This window comes from Pimephales promelas, chromosome 3 (assembly GCF_988280905.1).
Source record: "Pimephales promelas chromosome 3, fPimPro1.hap1.1, whole genome shotgun sequence".
NCBI classification, from domain to species: Eukaryota; Metazoa; Chordata; class Actinopteri; order Cypriniformes; family Leuciscidae; genus Pimephales; species Pimephales promelas.
The window spans coordinates 46,277,380-46,287,379 of record NC_142771.1 but is presented as its reverse complement, the minus strand read 5'-3'; the positions used below and the strand labels follow the sequence as shown (position 1 = coordinate 46,287,379).

The 10,000-nt window shown below is 46.2% G+C and overlaps 49 non-coding genes across 49 annotated transcripts in view; all 49 read left to right on the top strand.

Moving 5' to 3' along the window:
* LOC148989813 (5S ribosomal RNA) overlaps positions 1-96 on the top strand; it is a 119-nt gene extending 23 nt beyond the window's left edge. Inside the window, exon 1 of the ribosomal RNA XR_016156447.1 lies at positions 1-96. This exon is cut by the window's left edge and continues 23 nt beyond it. This is a non-coding gene — a ribosomal RNA (5S ribosomal RNA).
* A 63-nt stretch (positions 97-159) lies between these two features.
* Positions 160-278, top strand: LOC148989812 (5S ribosomal RNA). Its single transcript, XR_016160700.1, has one exon. It is a non-coding gene; the product is annotated as a 5S ribosomal RNA (ribosomal RNA).
* A 63-nt stretch (positions 279-341) lies between these two features.
* On the top strand, positions 342-460 carry LOC148989811 (5S ribosomal RNA). Its single transcript, XR_016156446.1, has one exon. It is a non-coding gene; the product is annotated as a 5S ribosomal RNA (ribosomal RNA).
* A 63-nt stretch (positions 461-523) lies between these two features.
* On the top strand, positions 524-642 carry LOC148989810 (5S ribosomal RNA). Its single transcript, XR_016167759.1, has one exon. It is a non-coding gene; the product is annotated as a 5S ribosomal RNA (ribosomal RNA).
* A 176-nt stretch (positions 643-818) lies between these two features.
* On the top strand, positions 819-937 carry LOC148989809 (5S ribosomal RNA). The gene has a single exon (XR_016161696.1). It is a non-coding gene; the product is annotated as a 5S ribosomal RNA (ribosomal RNA).
* A 63-nt stretch (positions 938-1,000) lies between these two features.
* Positions 1,001-1,119, top strand: LOC148989808 (5S ribosomal RNA). The gene has a single exon (XR_016156444.1). It is a non-coding gene; the product is annotated as a 5S ribosomal RNA (ribosomal RNA).
* Positions 1,120-1,182: 63 nt separating this feature from the next.
* On the top strand, positions 1,183-1,301 carry LOC148989807 (5S ribosomal RNA). The gene has a single exon (XR_016156443.1). It is a non-coding gene; the product is annotated as a 5S ribosomal RNA (ribosomal RNA).
* A 63-nt stretch (positions 1,302-1,364) lies between these two features.
* On the top strand, positions 1,365-1,483 carry LOC148989806 (5S ribosomal RNA). Its single transcript, XR_016156442.1, has one exon. It is a non-coding gene; the product is annotated as a 5S ribosomal RNA (ribosomal RNA).
* A 173-nt stretch (positions 1,484-1,656) lies between these two features.
* LOC148989805 (5S ribosomal RNA) lies at positions 1,657-1,775 on the top strand. The gene has a single exon (XR_016160699.1). It is a non-coding gene; the product is annotated as a 5S ribosomal RNA (ribosomal RNA).
* Positions 1,776-1,838: 63 nt separating this feature from the next.
* On the top strand, positions 1,839-1,957 carry LOC148989804 (5S ribosomal RNA). Its single transcript, XR_016156441.1, has one exon. It is a non-coding gene; the product is annotated as a 5S ribosomal RNA (ribosomal RNA).
* Positions 1,958-2,020: 63 nt separating this feature from the next.
* Positions 2,021-2,139, top strand: LOC148989803 (5S ribosomal RNA). The gene has a single exon (XR_016160698.1). It is a non-coding gene; the product is annotated as a 5S ribosomal RNA (ribosomal RNA).
* Positions 2,140-2,202: 63 nt separating this feature from the next.
* On the top strand, positions 2,203-2,321 carry LOC148989802 (5S ribosomal RNA). The gene has a single exon (XR_016156440.1). It is a non-coding gene; the product is annotated as a 5S ribosomal RNA (ribosomal RNA).
* Positions 2,322-2,384: 63 nt separating this feature from the next.
* On the top strand, positions 2,385-2,503 carry LOC148989801 (5S ribosomal RNA). Its single transcript, XR_016167747.1, has one exon. It is a non-coding gene; the product is annotated as a 5S ribosomal RNA (ribosomal RNA).
* Positions 2,504-2,679: 176 nt separating this feature from the next.
* On the top strand, positions 2,680-2,798 carry LOC148989800 (5S ribosomal RNA). The gene has a single exon (XR_016161695.1). It is a non-coding gene; the product is annotated as a 5S ribosomal RNA (ribosomal RNA).
* Positions 2,799-2,861: 63 nt separating this feature from the next.
* On the top strand, positions 2,862-2,980 carry LOC148989799 (5S ribosomal RNA). The gene has a single exon (XR_016156439.1). It is a non-coding gene; the product is annotated as a 5S ribosomal RNA (ribosomal RNA).
* Positions 2,981-3,043: 63 nt separating this feature from the next.
* Positions 3,044-3,162, top strand: LOC148989798 (5S ribosomal RNA). The gene has a single exon (XR_016156438.1). It is a non-coding gene; the product is annotated as a 5S ribosomal RNA (ribosomal RNA).
* Positions 3,163-3,225: 63 nt separating this feature from the next.
* Positions 3,226-3,344, top strand: LOC148989797 (5S ribosomal RNA). Its single transcript, XR_016156437.1, has one exon. It is a non-coding gene; the product is annotated as a 5S ribosomal RNA (ribosomal RNA).
* A 173-nt stretch (positions 3,345-3,517) lies between these two features.
* On the top strand, positions 3,518-3,636 carry LOC148989796 (5S ribosomal RNA). The gene has a single exon (XR_016160697.1). It is a non-coding gene; the product is annotated as a 5S ribosomal RNA (ribosomal RNA).
* Positions 3,637-3,699: 63 nt separating this feature from the next.
* LOC148989795 (5S ribosomal RNA) lies at positions 3,700-3,818 on the top strand. The gene has a single exon (XR_016156436.1). It is a non-coding gene; the product is annotated as a 5S ribosomal RNA (ribosomal RNA).
* A 63-nt stretch (positions 3,819-3,881) lies between these two features.
* Positions 3,882-4,000, top strand: LOC148989794 (5S ribosomal RNA). The gene has a single exon (XR_016160696.1). It is a non-coding gene; the product is annotated as a 5S ribosomal RNA (ribosomal RNA).
* Positions 4,001-4,063: 63 nt separating this feature from the next.
* LOC148989793 (5S ribosomal RNA) lies at positions 4,064-4,182 on the top strand. The gene has a single exon (XR_016156435.1). It is a non-coding gene; the product is annotated as a 5S ribosomal RNA (ribosomal RNA).
* Positions 4,183-4,245: 63 nt separating this feature from the next.
* LOC148989792 (5S ribosomal RNA) lies at positions 4,246-4,364 on the top strand. The gene has a single exon (XR_016167735.1). It is a non-coding gene; the product is annotated as a 5S ribosomal RNA (ribosomal RNA).
* A 173-nt stretch (positions 4,365-4,537) lies between these two features.
* LOC148989791 (5S ribosomal RNA) lies at positions 4,538-4,656 on the top strand. The gene has a single exon (XR_016161694.1). It is a non-coding gene; the product is annotated as a 5S ribosomal RNA (ribosomal RNA).
* Positions 4,657-4,719: 63 nt separating this feature from the next.
* LOC148989790 (5S ribosomal RNA) lies at positions 4,720-4,838 on the top strand. Its single transcript, XR_016156433.1, has one exon. It is a non-coding gene; the product is annotated as a 5S ribosomal RNA (ribosomal RNA).
* A 63-nt stretch (positions 4,839-4,901) lies between these two features.
* Positions 4,902-5,020, top strand: LOC148989789 (5S ribosomal RNA). The gene has a single exon (XR_016156432.1). It is a non-coding gene; the product is annotated as a 5S ribosomal RNA (ribosomal RNA).
* Positions 5,021-5,083: 63 nt separating this feature from the next.
* LOC148989788 (5S ribosomal RNA) lies at positions 5,084-5,202 on the top strand. Its single transcript, XR_016156431.1, has one exon. It is a non-coding gene; the product is annotated as a 5S ribosomal RNA (ribosomal RNA).
* Positions 5,203-5,376: 174 nt separating this feature from the next.
* LOC148989787 (5S ribosomal RNA) lies at positions 5,377-5,495 on the top strand. Its single transcript, XR_016160695.1, has one exon. It is a non-coding gene; the product is annotated as a 5S ribosomal RNA (ribosomal RNA).
* Positions 5,496-5,558: 63 nt separating this feature from the next.
* Positions 5,559-5,677, top strand: LOC148989786 (5S ribosomal RNA). Its single transcript, XR_016156430.1, has one exon. It is a non-coding gene; the product is annotated as a 5S ribosomal RNA (ribosomal RNA).
* A 63-nt stretch (positions 5,678-5,740) lies between these two features.
* Positions 5,741-5,859, top strand: LOC148989785 (5S ribosomal RNA). Its single transcript, XR_016160694.1, has one exon. It is a non-coding gene; the product is annotated as a 5S ribosomal RNA (ribosomal RNA).
* Positions 5,860-5,922: 63 nt separating this feature from the next.
* Positions 5,923-6,041, top strand: LOC148989784 (5S ribosomal RNA). The gene has a single exon (XR_016156429.1). It is a non-coding gene; the product is annotated as a 5S ribosomal RNA (ribosomal RNA).
* Positions 6,042-6,104: 63 nt separating this feature from the next.
* On the top strand, positions 6,105-6,223 carry LOC148989783 (5S ribosomal RNA). Its single transcript, XR_016167724.1, has one exon. It is a non-coding gene; the product is annotated as a 5S ribosomal RNA (ribosomal RNA).
* A 174-nt stretch (positions 6,224-6,397) lies between these two features.
* LOC148989782 (5S ribosomal RNA) lies at positions 6,398-6,516 on the top strand. The gene has a single exon (XR_016161693.1). It is a non-coding gene; the product is annotated as a 5S ribosomal RNA (ribosomal RNA).
* A 63-nt stretch (positions 6,517-6,579) lies between these two features.
* Positions 6,580-6,698, top strand: LOC148989781 (5S ribosomal RNA). The gene has a single exon (XR_016156428.1). It is a non-coding gene; the product is annotated as a 5S ribosomal RNA (ribosomal RNA).
* Positions 6,699-6,761: 63 nt separating this feature from the next.
* Positions 6,762-6,880, top strand: LOC148989780 (5S ribosomal RNA). The gene has a single exon (XR_016156427.1). It is a non-coding gene; the product is annotated as a 5S ribosomal RNA (ribosomal RNA).
* Positions 6,881-6,943: 63 nt separating this feature from the next.
* LOC148989779 (5S ribosomal RNA) lies at positions 6,944-7,062 on the top strand. Its single transcript, XR_016156426.1, has one exon. It is a non-coding gene; the product is annotated as a 5S ribosomal RNA (ribosomal RNA).
* A 174-nt stretch (positions 7,063-7,236) lies between these two features.
* Positions 7,237-7,355, top strand: LOC148989778 (5S ribosomal RNA). Its single transcript, XR_016160693.1, has one exon. It is a non-coding gene; the product is annotated as a 5S ribosomal RNA (ribosomal RNA).
* A 63-nt stretch (positions 7,356-7,418) lies between these two features.
* LOC148989777 (5S ribosomal RNA) lies at positions 7,419-7,537 on the top strand. Its single transcript, XR_016156425.1, has one exon. It is a non-coding gene; the product is annotated as a 5S ribosomal RNA (ribosomal RNA).
* Positions 7,538-7,600: 63 nt separating this feature from the next.
* LOC148989776 (5S ribosomal RNA) lies at positions 7,601-7,719 on the top strand. Its single transcript, XR_016167713.1, has one exon. It is a non-coding gene; the product is annotated as a 5S ribosomal RNA (ribosomal RNA).
* Positions 7,720-7,891: 172 nt separating this feature from the next.
* LOC148989775 (5S ribosomal RNA) lies at positions 7,892-8,010 on the top strand. The gene has a single exon (XR_016163791.1). It is a non-coding gene; the product is annotated as a 5S ribosomal RNA (ribosomal RNA).
* A 63-nt stretch (positions 8,011-8,073) lies between these two features.
* On the top strand, positions 8,074-8,192 carry LOC148989774 (5S ribosomal RNA). Its single transcript, XR_016156424.1, has one exon. It is a non-coding gene; the product is annotated as a 5S ribosomal RNA (ribosomal RNA).
* A 63-nt stretch (positions 8,193-8,255) lies between these two features.
* Positions 8,256-8,374, top strand: LOC148989773 (5S ribosomal RNA). The gene has a single exon (XR_016156422.1). It is a non-coding gene; the product is annotated as a 5S ribosomal RNA (ribosomal RNA).
* A 63-nt stretch (positions 8,375-8,437) lies between these two features.
* On the top strand, positions 8,438-8,556 carry LOC148989772 (5S ribosomal RNA). The gene has a single exon (XR_016156421.1). It is a non-coding gene; the product is annotated as a 5S ribosomal RNA (ribosomal RNA).
* A 63-nt stretch (positions 8,557-8,619) lies between these two features.
* On the top strand, positions 8,620-8,738 carry LOC148989771 (5S ribosomal RNA). Its single transcript, XR_016161692.1, has one exon. It is a non-coding gene; the product is annotated as a 5S ribosomal RNA (ribosomal RNA).
* Positions 8,739-8,801: 63 nt separating this feature from the next.
* On the top strand, positions 8,802-8,920 carry LOC148989770 (5S ribosomal RNA). Its single transcript, XR_016156420.1, has one exon. It is a non-coding gene; the product is annotated as a 5S ribosomal RNA (ribosomal RNA).
* Positions 8,921-9,092: 172 nt separating this feature from the next.
* Positions 9,093-9,211, top strand: LOC148989769 (5S ribosomal RNA). Its single transcript, XR_016160692.1, has one exon. It is a non-coding gene; the product is annotated as a 5S ribosomal RNA (ribosomal RNA).
* Positions 9,212-9,274: 63 nt separating this feature from the next.
* On the top strand, positions 9,275-9,393 carry LOC148989768 (5S ribosomal RNA). The gene has a single exon (XR_016156419.1). It is a non-coding gene; the product is annotated as a 5S ribosomal RNA (ribosomal RNA).
* A 63-nt stretch (positions 9,394-9,456) lies between these two features.
* LOC148989767 (5S ribosomal RNA) lies at positions 9,457-9,575 on the top strand. The gene has a single exon (XR_016160690.1). It is a non-coding gene; the product is annotated as a 5S ribosomal RNA (ribosomal RNA).
* A 63-nt stretch (positions 9,576-9,638) lies between these two features.
* LOC148989766 (5S ribosomal RNA) lies at positions 9,639-9,757 on the top strand. Its single transcript, XR_016156418.1, has one exon. It is a non-coding gene; the product is annotated as a 5S ribosomal RNA (ribosomal RNA).
* Positions 9,758-9,820: 63 nt separating this feature from the next.
* LOC148989765 (5S ribosomal RNA) lies at positions 9,821-9,939 on the top strand. The gene has a single exon (XR_016167702.1). It is a non-coding gene; the product is annotated as a 5S ribosomal RNA (ribosomal RNA).
* The last annotated feature ends 61 nt before the right edge of the window (positions 9,940-10,000 follow it).

Sequence of the window (10,000 nt, the reverse complement as noted above, 5' to 3'; positions counted from 1 at the left end):
AACGCCCGAACTCGTCTGATCTCGGAAGCTAAGCAGGGTCGGGCCTGGTTAGTACTTGGATGGGAGACCGCCTGGGAATACCAGGTGCTGTAAGCTTTATATAGTTTACTACCCTAATGTTCTAACCATTCAAATAGCCCAATTTTGGCAGCAGATTTCGCTTACGGCCATACCACCTTGAGAACGCCCGAACTCGTCTGATCTCGGAAGCTAAGCAGGGTCGGGCCTGGTTAGTACTTGAATGGGAGACCGCCTGGGAATACCAGGTGCTGTAAGCTTTATATAGTTTACTACCCTAATGTTCTAACCATTCAAATAGCCCAATTTTGGCAACAGATTTCGCTTACGGCCATACCACCTTGAGAACGCCCGAACTCGTCTGATCTCGGAAGCTAAGCAGGGTCGGGCCTGGTTAGTACTTGGATGGGAGACCGCCTGGGAATACCAGGTGCTGTAAGCTTTATATAGTTTACTACCCTAATGTTCTAACCATTCAAATAGCCCAATTTTGGCAGCAGATTTCGCTTACGGCCATACCACCTTGAGAACGCCCGAACTCGTCTGATCTCGGAAGCTAAGCAGGGTCGGGCCAGGTTAGTACTTGGATGGGAGACCGCCTGGGAATACCAGGTGCTGTAAGCTTTATTGTATAAAAAAAAAAAAAAAAAAAAAAAAAGAGTCAATGAAATGGTTCAAAAATCCTAAATTGTCTTTTTTCCCCTCGAAATGCCTGAAATATTCTCTGAGTTTCTTCAGAAAGCCTGAAAGAGTCTCTTTTTTTTTCTTCTTCAAATAGCCCAATTTTGGCAGCGGATTTCGCTTACGGCCATACCACCTTGAGAACGCCCGAACTCGTCTGATCTCGGAAGCTAAGCAGGGTCGGGCCTGGTTAGTACTTGGATGGAAGACCGCCTGGGAATACCAGGTGCTGTAAGCTTTATATAGTTTACTACCCTAATGTTCTAACCATTCAAATAGCCCAATTTTGGCAGCAGATTTCGCTTACGGCCATACCACCTTGAGAACGCCCGAACTCGTCTGATCTCGGAAGCTAAGCAGGGTCGGGCCTGGTTAGTACTTGGATGGGAGACCGCCTGGGAATACCAGGTGCTGTAAGCTTTATATAGTTTACTACCCTAATGTTCTAACCATTCAAATAGCCCAATTTTGGCAGCAGATTTCGCTTACGGCCATACCACCTTGAGAACGCCCGAACTCGTCTGATCTCGGAAGCTAAGCAGGGTCGGGCCTGGTTAGTACTTGGATGGGAGACCGCCTGGGAATACCAGGTGCTGTAAGCTTTATATAGTTTACTACCCTAATGTTCTAACCATTCAAATAGCCCAATTTTGGCAGCAGATTTCGCTTACGGCCATACCACCTTGAGAACGCCCGAACTCGTCTGATCTCGGAAGCTAAGCAGGGTCGGGCCTGGTTAGTACTTGGATGGGAGACCGCCTGGGAATACCAGGTGCTGTAAGCTTTATTGTTTAAAAAAAAAAAAAAAAAAAAAAGAGTCAATGAAATGGTTCAAAAATCCTAAATTGTCTTTTTTCCCCTCGAAATGCCTGAAATATTCTCTGAGTTTCTTCAGAAAGCCTGAAAGAGTCTCTTTTTTTTTCTTCTTCAAATAGCCCAATTTTGGCAGCGGATTTCGCTTACGGCCATACCACCTTGAGAACGCCCGAACTCGTCTGATCTCGGAAGCTAAGCAGGGTCGGGCCTGGTTAGTACTTGAATGGGAGACCGCCTGGGAATACCAGGTGCTGTAAGCTTTATATAGTTTACTACCCTAATGTTCTAACCATTCAAATAGCCCAATTTTGGCAGCAGATTTCGCTTACGGCCATACCACCTTGAGAACGCCCGAACTCGTCTGATCTCGGAAGCTAAGCAGGGTCGGGCCTGGTTAGTACTTGGATGGGAGACCGCCTGGGAATACCAGGTGCTGTAAGCTTTATATAGTTTACTACCCTAATGTTCTAACCATTCAAATAGCCCAATTTTGGCAGCAGATTTCGCTTACGGCCATACCACCTTGAGAACGCCCGAACTCGTCTGATCTCGGAAGCTAAGCAGGGTCGGGCCTGGTTAGTACTTGAATGGGAGACCGCCTGGGAATACCAGGTGCTGTAAGCTTTATATAGTTTACTACCCTAATGTTCTAACCATTCAAATAGCCCAATTTTGGCAACAGATTTCGCTTACGGCCATACCACCTTGAGAACGCCCGAACTCGTCTGATCTCGGAAGCTAAGCAGGGTCGGGCCTGGTTAGTACTTGGATGGGAGACCGCCTGGGAATACCAGGTGCTGTAAGCTTTATATAGTTTACTACCCTAATGTTCTAACCATTCAAATAGCCCAATTTTGGCAGCAGATTTCGCTTACGGCCATACCACCTTGAGAACGCCCGAACTCGTCTGATCTCGGAAGCTAAGCAGGGTCGGGCCAGGTTAGTACTTGGATGGGAGACCGCCTGGGAATACCAGGTGCTGTAAGCTTTATTGTATAAAAAAAAAAAAAAAAAAAAAAAAAGAGTCAATGAAATGGTTCAAAAATCCTAAATTGTCTTTTTTCCCCTCGAAATGCCTGAAATATTCTCTGAGTTTCTTCAGAAAGCCTGAAAGAGTCTCTTTTTTTTTCTTCTTCAAATAGCCCAATTTTGGCAGCGGATTTCGCTTACGGCCATACCACCTTGAGAACGCCCGAACTCGTCTGATCTCGGAAGCTAAGCAGGGTCGGGCCTGGTTAGTACTTGGATGGAAGACCGCCTGGGAATACCAGGTGCTGTAAGCTTTATATAGTTTACTACCCTAATGTTCTAACCATTCAAATAGCCCAATTTTGGCAGCAGATTTCGCTTACGGCCATACCACCTTGAGAACGCCCGAACTCGTCTGATCTCGGAAGCTAAGCAGGGTCGGGCCTGGTTAGTACTTGGATGGGAGACCGCCTGGGAATACCAGGTGCTGTAAGCTTTATATAGTTTACTACCCTAATGTTCTAACCATTCAAATAGCCCAATTTTGGCAGCAGATTTCGCTTACGGCCATACCACCTTGAGAACGCCCGAACTCGTCTGATCTCGGAAGCTAAGCAGGGTCGGGCCTGGTTAGTACTTGGATGGGAGACCGCCTGGGAATACCAGGTGCTGTAAGCTTTATATAGTTTACTACCCTAATGTTCTAACCATTCAAATAGCCCAATTTTGGCAGCAGATTTCGCTTACGGCCATACCACCTTGAGAACGCCCGAACTCGTCTGATCTCGGAAGCTAAGCAGGGTCGGGCCTGGTTAGTACTTGGATGGGAGACCGCCTGGGAATACCAGGTGCTGTAAGCTTTATTGTTTAAAAAAAAAAAAAAAAAAAAAAGAGTCAATGAAATGGTTCAAAAATCCTAAATTGTCTTTTTTCCCCTCGAAATGCCTGAAATATTCTCTGAGTTTCTTCAGAAAGCCTGAAAGAGTCTCTTTTTTTTTCTTCTTCAAATAGCCCAATTTTGGCAGCGGATTTCGCTTACGGCCATACCACCTTGAGAACGCCCGAACTCGTCTGATCTCGGAAGCTAAGCAGGGTCGGGCCTGGTTAGTACTTGAATGGGAGACCGCCTGGGAATACCAGGTGCTGTAAGCTTTATATAGTTTACTACCCTAATGTTCTAACCATTCAAATAGCCCAATTTTGGCAGCAGATTTCGCTTACGGCCATACCACCTTGAGAACGCCCGAACTCGTCTGATCTCGGAAGCTAAGCAGGGTCGGGCCTGGTTAGTACTTGGATGGGAGACCGCCTGGGAATACCAGGTGCTGTAAGCTTTATATAGTTTACTACCCTAATGTTCTAACCATTCAAATAGCCCAATTTTGGCAGCAGATTTCGCTTACGGCCATACCACCTTGAGAACGCCCGAACTCGTCTGATCTCGGAAGCTAAGCAGGGTCGGGCCTGGTTAGTACTTGAATGGGAGACCGCCTGGGAATACCAGGTGCTGTAAGCTTTATATAGTTTACTACCCTAATGTTCTAACCATTCAAATAGCCCAATTTTGGCAACAGATTTCGCTTACGGCCATACCACCTTGAGAACGCCCGAACTCGTCTGATCTCGGAAGCTAAGCAGGGTCGGGCCTGGTTAGTACTTGGATGGGAGACCGCCTGGGAATACCAGGTGCTGTAAGCTTTATATAGTTTACTACCCTAATGTTCTAACCATTCAAATAGCCCAATTTTGGCAGCAGATTTCGCTTACGGCCATACCACCTTGAGAACGCCCGAACTCGTCTGATCTCGGAAGCTAAGCAGGGTCGGGCCAGGTTAGTACTTGGATGGGAGACCGCCTGGGAATACCAGGTGCTGTAAGCTTTATTGTATAAAAAAAAAAAAAAAAAAAAAAGAGTCAATGAAATGGTTCAAAAATCCTAAATTGTCTTTTTTCCCCTCGAAATGCCTGAAATATTCTCTGAGTTTCTTCAGAAAGCCTGAAAGAGTCTCTTTTTTTTTCTTCTTCAAATAGCCCAATTTTGGCAGCGGATTTCGCTTACGGCCATACCACCTTGAGAACGCCCGAACTCGTCTGATCTCGGAAGCTAAGCAGGGTCGGGCCTGGTTAGTACTTGGATGGAAGACCGCCTGGGAATACCAGGTGCTGTAAGCTTTATATAGTTTACTACCCTAATGTTCTAACCATTCAAATAGCCCAATTTTGGCAGCAGATTTCGCTTACGGCCATACCACCTTGAGAACGCCCGAACTCGTCTGATCTCGGAAGCTAAGCAGGGTCGGGCCTGGTTAGTACTTGGATGGGAGACCGCCTGGGAATACCAGGTGCTGTAAGCTTTATATAGTTTACTACCCTAATGTTCTAACCATTCAAATAGCCCAATTTTGGCAGCAGATTTCGCTTACGGCCATACCACCTTGAGAACGCCCGAACTCGTCTGATCTCGGAAGCTAAGCAGGGTCGGGCCTGGTTAGTACTTGGATGGGAGACCGCCTGGGAATACCAGGTGCTGTAAGCTTTATATAGTTTACTACCCTAATGTTCTAACCATTCAAATAGCCCAATTTTGGCAGCAGATTTCGCTTACGGCCATACCACCTTGAGAACGCCCGAACTCGTCTGATCTCGGAAGCTAAGCAGGGTCGGGCCTGGTTAGTACTTGGATGGGAGACCGCCTGGGAATACCAGGTGCTGTAAGCTTTATTGTTTAAAAAAAAAAAAAAAAAAAAAAAGAGTCAATGAAATGGTTCAAAAATCCTAAATTGTCTTTTTTCCCCTCGAAATGCCTGAAATATTCTCTGAGTTTCTTCAGAAAGCCTGAAAGAGTCTCTTTTTTTTTCTTCTTCAAATAGCCCAATTTTGGCAGCGGATTTCGCTTACGGCCATACCACCTTGAGAACGCCCGAACTCGTCTGATCTCGGAAGCTAAGCAGGGTCGGGCCTGGTTAGTACTTGAATGGGAGACCGCCTGGGAATACCAGGTGCTGTAAGCTTTATATAGTTTACTACCCTAATGTTCTAACCATTCAAATAGCCCAATTTTGGCAGCAGATTTCGCTTACGGCCATACCACCTTGAGAACGCCCGAACTCGTCTGATCTCGGAAGCTAAGCAGGGTCGGGCCTGGTTAGTACTTGGATGGGAGACCGCCTGGGAATACCAGGTGCTGTAAGCTTTATATAGTTTACTACCCTAATGTTCTAACCATTCAAATAGCCCAATTTTGGCAGCAGATTTCGCTTACGGCCATACCACCTTGAGAACGCCCGAACTCGTCTGATCTCGGAAGCTAAGCAGGGTCGGGCCTGGTTAGTACTTGAATGGGAGACCGCCTGGGAATACCAGGTGCTGTAAGCTTTATATAGTTTACTACCCTAATGTTCTAACCATTCAAATAGCCCAATTTTGGCAACAGATTTCGCTTACGGCCATACCACCTTGAGAACGCCCGAACTCGTCTGATCTCGGAAGCTAAGCAGGGTCGGGCCTGGTTAGTACTTGGATGGGAGACCGCCTGGGAATACCAGGTGCTGTAAGCTTTATATAGTTTACTACCCTAATGTTCTAACCATTCAAATAGCCCAATTTTGGCAGCAGATTTCGCTTACGGCCATACCACCTTGAGAACGCCCGAACTCGTCTGATCTCGGAAGCTAAGCAGGGTCGGGCCAGGTTAGTACTTGGATGGGAGACCGCCTGGGAATACCAGGTGCTGTAAGCTTTATTGTATAAAAAAAAAAAAAAAAAAAAAAAGAGTCAATGAAATGGTTCAAAAATCCTAAATTGTCTTTTTTCCCCTCGAAATGCCTGAAATATTCTCTGAGTTTCTTCAGAAAGCCTGAAAGAGTCTCATTTTTTTTCTTCTTCAAATAGCCCAATTTTGGCAGCGGATTTCGCTTACGGCCATACCACCTTGAGAACGCCCGAACTCGTCTGATCTCGGAAGCTAAGCAGGGTCGGGCCTGGTTAGTACTTGGATGGAAGACCGCCTGGGAATACCAGGTGCTGTAAGCTTTATATAGTTTACTACCCTAATGTTCTAACCATTCAAATAGCCCAATTTTGGCAGCAGATTTCGCTTACGGCCATACCACCTTGAGAACGCCCGAACTCGTCTGATCTCGGAAGCTAAGCAGGGTCGGGCCTGGTTAGTACTTGGATGGGAGACCGCCTGGGAATACCAGGTGCTGTAAGCTTTATATAGTTTACTACCCTAATGTTCTAACCATTCAAATAGCCCAATTTTGGCAGCAGATTTCGCTTACGGCCATACCACCTTGAGAACGCCCGAACTCGTCTGATCTCGGAAGCTAAGCAGGGTCGGGCCTGGTTAGTACTTGGATGGGAGACCGCCTGGGAATACCAGGTGCTGTAAGCTTTATATAGTTTACTACCCTAATGTTCTAACCATTCAAATAGCCCAATTTTGGCAGCAGATTTCGCTTACGGCCATACCACCTTGAGAACGCCCGAACTCGTCTGATCTCGGAAGCTAAGCAGGGTCGGGCCTGGTTAGTACTTGGATGGGAGACCGCCTGGGAATACCAGGTGCTGTAAGCTTTATTGTTTAAAAAAAAAAAAAAAAAAAAAAAGAGTCAATGAAATGGTTCAAAAATCCTAAATTGTCTTTTTTCCCCTCGAAATGCCTGAAATATTCTCTGAGTTTCTTCAGAAAGCCTGAAAGAGTCTCTTTTTTTTTCTTCTTCAAATAGCCCAATTTTGGCAGCGGATTTCGCTTACGGCCATACCACCTTGAGAACGCCCGAACTCGTCTGATCTCGGAAGCTAAGCAGGGTCGGGCCTGGTTAGTACTTGAATGGGAGACCGCCTGGGAATACCAGGTGCTGTAAGCTTTATATAGTTTACTACCCTAATGTTCTAACCATTCAAATAGCCCAATTTTGGCAACAGATTTCGCTTACGGCCATACCACCTTGAGAACGCCCGAACTCGTCTGATCTCGGAAGCTAAGCAGGGTCGGGCCTGGTTAGTACTTGGATGGGAGACCGCCTGGGAATACCAGGTGCTGTAAGCTTTATATAGTTTACTACCCTAATGTTCTAACCATTCAAATAGCCCAATTTTGGCAGCAGATTTCGCTTACGGCCATACCACCTTGAGAACGCCCGAACTCGTCTGATCTCGGAAGCTAAGCAGGGTCGGGCCAGGTTAGTACTTGGATGGGAGACCGCCTGGGAATACCAGGTGCTGTAAGCTTTATTGTATAAAAAAAAAAAAAAAAAAAAAGAGTCAATGAAATGGTTCAAAAATCCTAAATTGTCTTTTTTCCCCTCGAAATGCCTGAAATATTCTCTGAGTTTCTTCAGAAAGCCTGAAAGAGTCTCTTTTTTTTTCTTCTTCAAATAGCCCAATTTTGGCAGCGGATTTCGCTTACGGCCATACCACCTTGAGAACGCCCGAACTCGTCTGATCTCGGAAGCTAAGCAGGGTCGGGCCTGGTTAGTACTTGAATGGGAGACGGCCTGGGAATACCAGGTGCTGTAAGCTTTATATAGTTTACTACCCTAATGTTCTAACCATTCAAATAGCCCAATTTTGGCAGCAGATTTCGCTTACGGCCATACCACCTTGAGAACGCCCGAACTCGTCTGATCTCGGAAGCTAAGCAGGGTCGGGCCTGGTTAGTACTTGGATGGGAGACCGCCTGGGAATACCAGGTGCTGTAAGCTTTATATAGTTTACTAACCTAATGTTCTAACCATTCAAATAGCCCAATTTTGGCAGCAGATTTCGCTTACGGCCATACCACCTTGAGAACGCCCGAACTCGTCTGATCTCGGAAGCTAAGCAGGGTCGGGCCTGGTTAGTACTTGGATGGGAGACCGCCTGGGAATACCAGGTGCTGTAAGCTTTATATAGTTTACTACCCTAATGTTCTAACCATTCAAATAGCCCAATTTTGGCAGCAGATTTCGCTTACGGCCATACCACCTTGAGAACGCCCGAACTCGTCTGATCTCGGAAGCTAAGCAGGGTCGGGCCTGGTTAGTACTTGGATGGGAGACCGCCTGGGAATACCAGGTGCTGTAAGCTTTATATAGTTTACTACCCTAATGTTCTAACCATTCAAATAGCCCAATTTTGGCAGCAGATTTCGCTTACGGCCATACCACCTTGAGAACGCCCGAACTCGTCTGATCTCGGAAGCTAAGCAGGGTCGGGCCTGGTTAGTACTTGGATGGAAGACCGCCTGGGAATACCAGGTGCTGTAAGCTTTATATAGTTTACTACCCTAATGTTCTAACCATTCAAATAGCCCAATTTTGGCAGCAGATTTCGCTTACGGCCATACCACCTTGAGAACGCCCGAACTCGTCTGATCTCGGAAGCTAAGCAGGGTCGGGCCTGGTTAGTACTTGGATGGGAGACCGCCTGGGAATACCAGGTGCTGTAAGCTTTATTGTTTAAAAAAAAAAAAAAAAAAAAAGAGTCAATGAAATGGTTCAAAAATCCTAAATTGTCTTTTTTCCCCTCGAAATGCCTGAAATATTCTCTGAGTTTCTTCAGAAAGCCTGAAAGAGTCTCTTTTTTTTTCTTCTTCAAATAGCCCAATTTTGGCAGCGGATTTCGCTTACGGCCATACCACCTTGAGAACGCCCGAACTCGTCTGATCTCGGAAGCTAAGCAGGGTCGGGCCTGGTTAGTACTTGAATGGGAGACCGCCTGGGAATACCAGGTGCTGTAAGCTTTATATAGTTTACTACCCTAATGTTCTAACCATTCAAATAGCCCAATTTTGGCAGCAGATTTCGCTTACGGCCATACCACCTTGAGAACGCCCGAACTCGTCTGATCTCGGAAGCTAAGCAGGGTCGGGCCTGGTTAGTACTTGGATGGGAGACCGCCTGGGAATACCAGGTGCTGTAAGCTTTATATAGTTTACTACCCTAATGTTCTAACCATTCAAATAGCCCAATTTTGGCAGCAGATTTCGCTTACGGCCATACCACCTTGAGAACGCCCGAACTCGTCTGATCTCGGAAGCTAAGCAGGGTCGGGCCTGGTTAGTACTTGAATGGGAGACCGCCTGGGAATACCAGGTGCTGTAAGCTTTATATAGTTTACTACCCTAATGTTCTAACCATTCAAATAGCCCAATTTTGGCAACAGATTTCGCTTACGGCCATACCACCTTGAGAACGCCCGAACTCGTCTGATCTCGGAAGCTAAGCAGGGTCGGGCCTGGTTAGTACTTGGATGGGAGACCGCCTGGGAATACCAGGTGCTGTAAGCTTTATATAGTTTACTACCCTAATGTTCTAACCATTCAAATAGCCCAATTTTGGCAGCAGATTTCGCTTACGGCCATACCACCTTGAGAACGCCCGAACTCGTCTGATCTCGGAAGCTAAGCAGGGTCGGGCCAGGTTAGTACTTGGATGGGAGACCGCCTGGGAATACCAGGTGCTGTAAGCTTTATTGTATAAAAAAAAAAAAAAAAAAAAAAAGAGTCAATGAAATGGTTCAAAAATCCTAA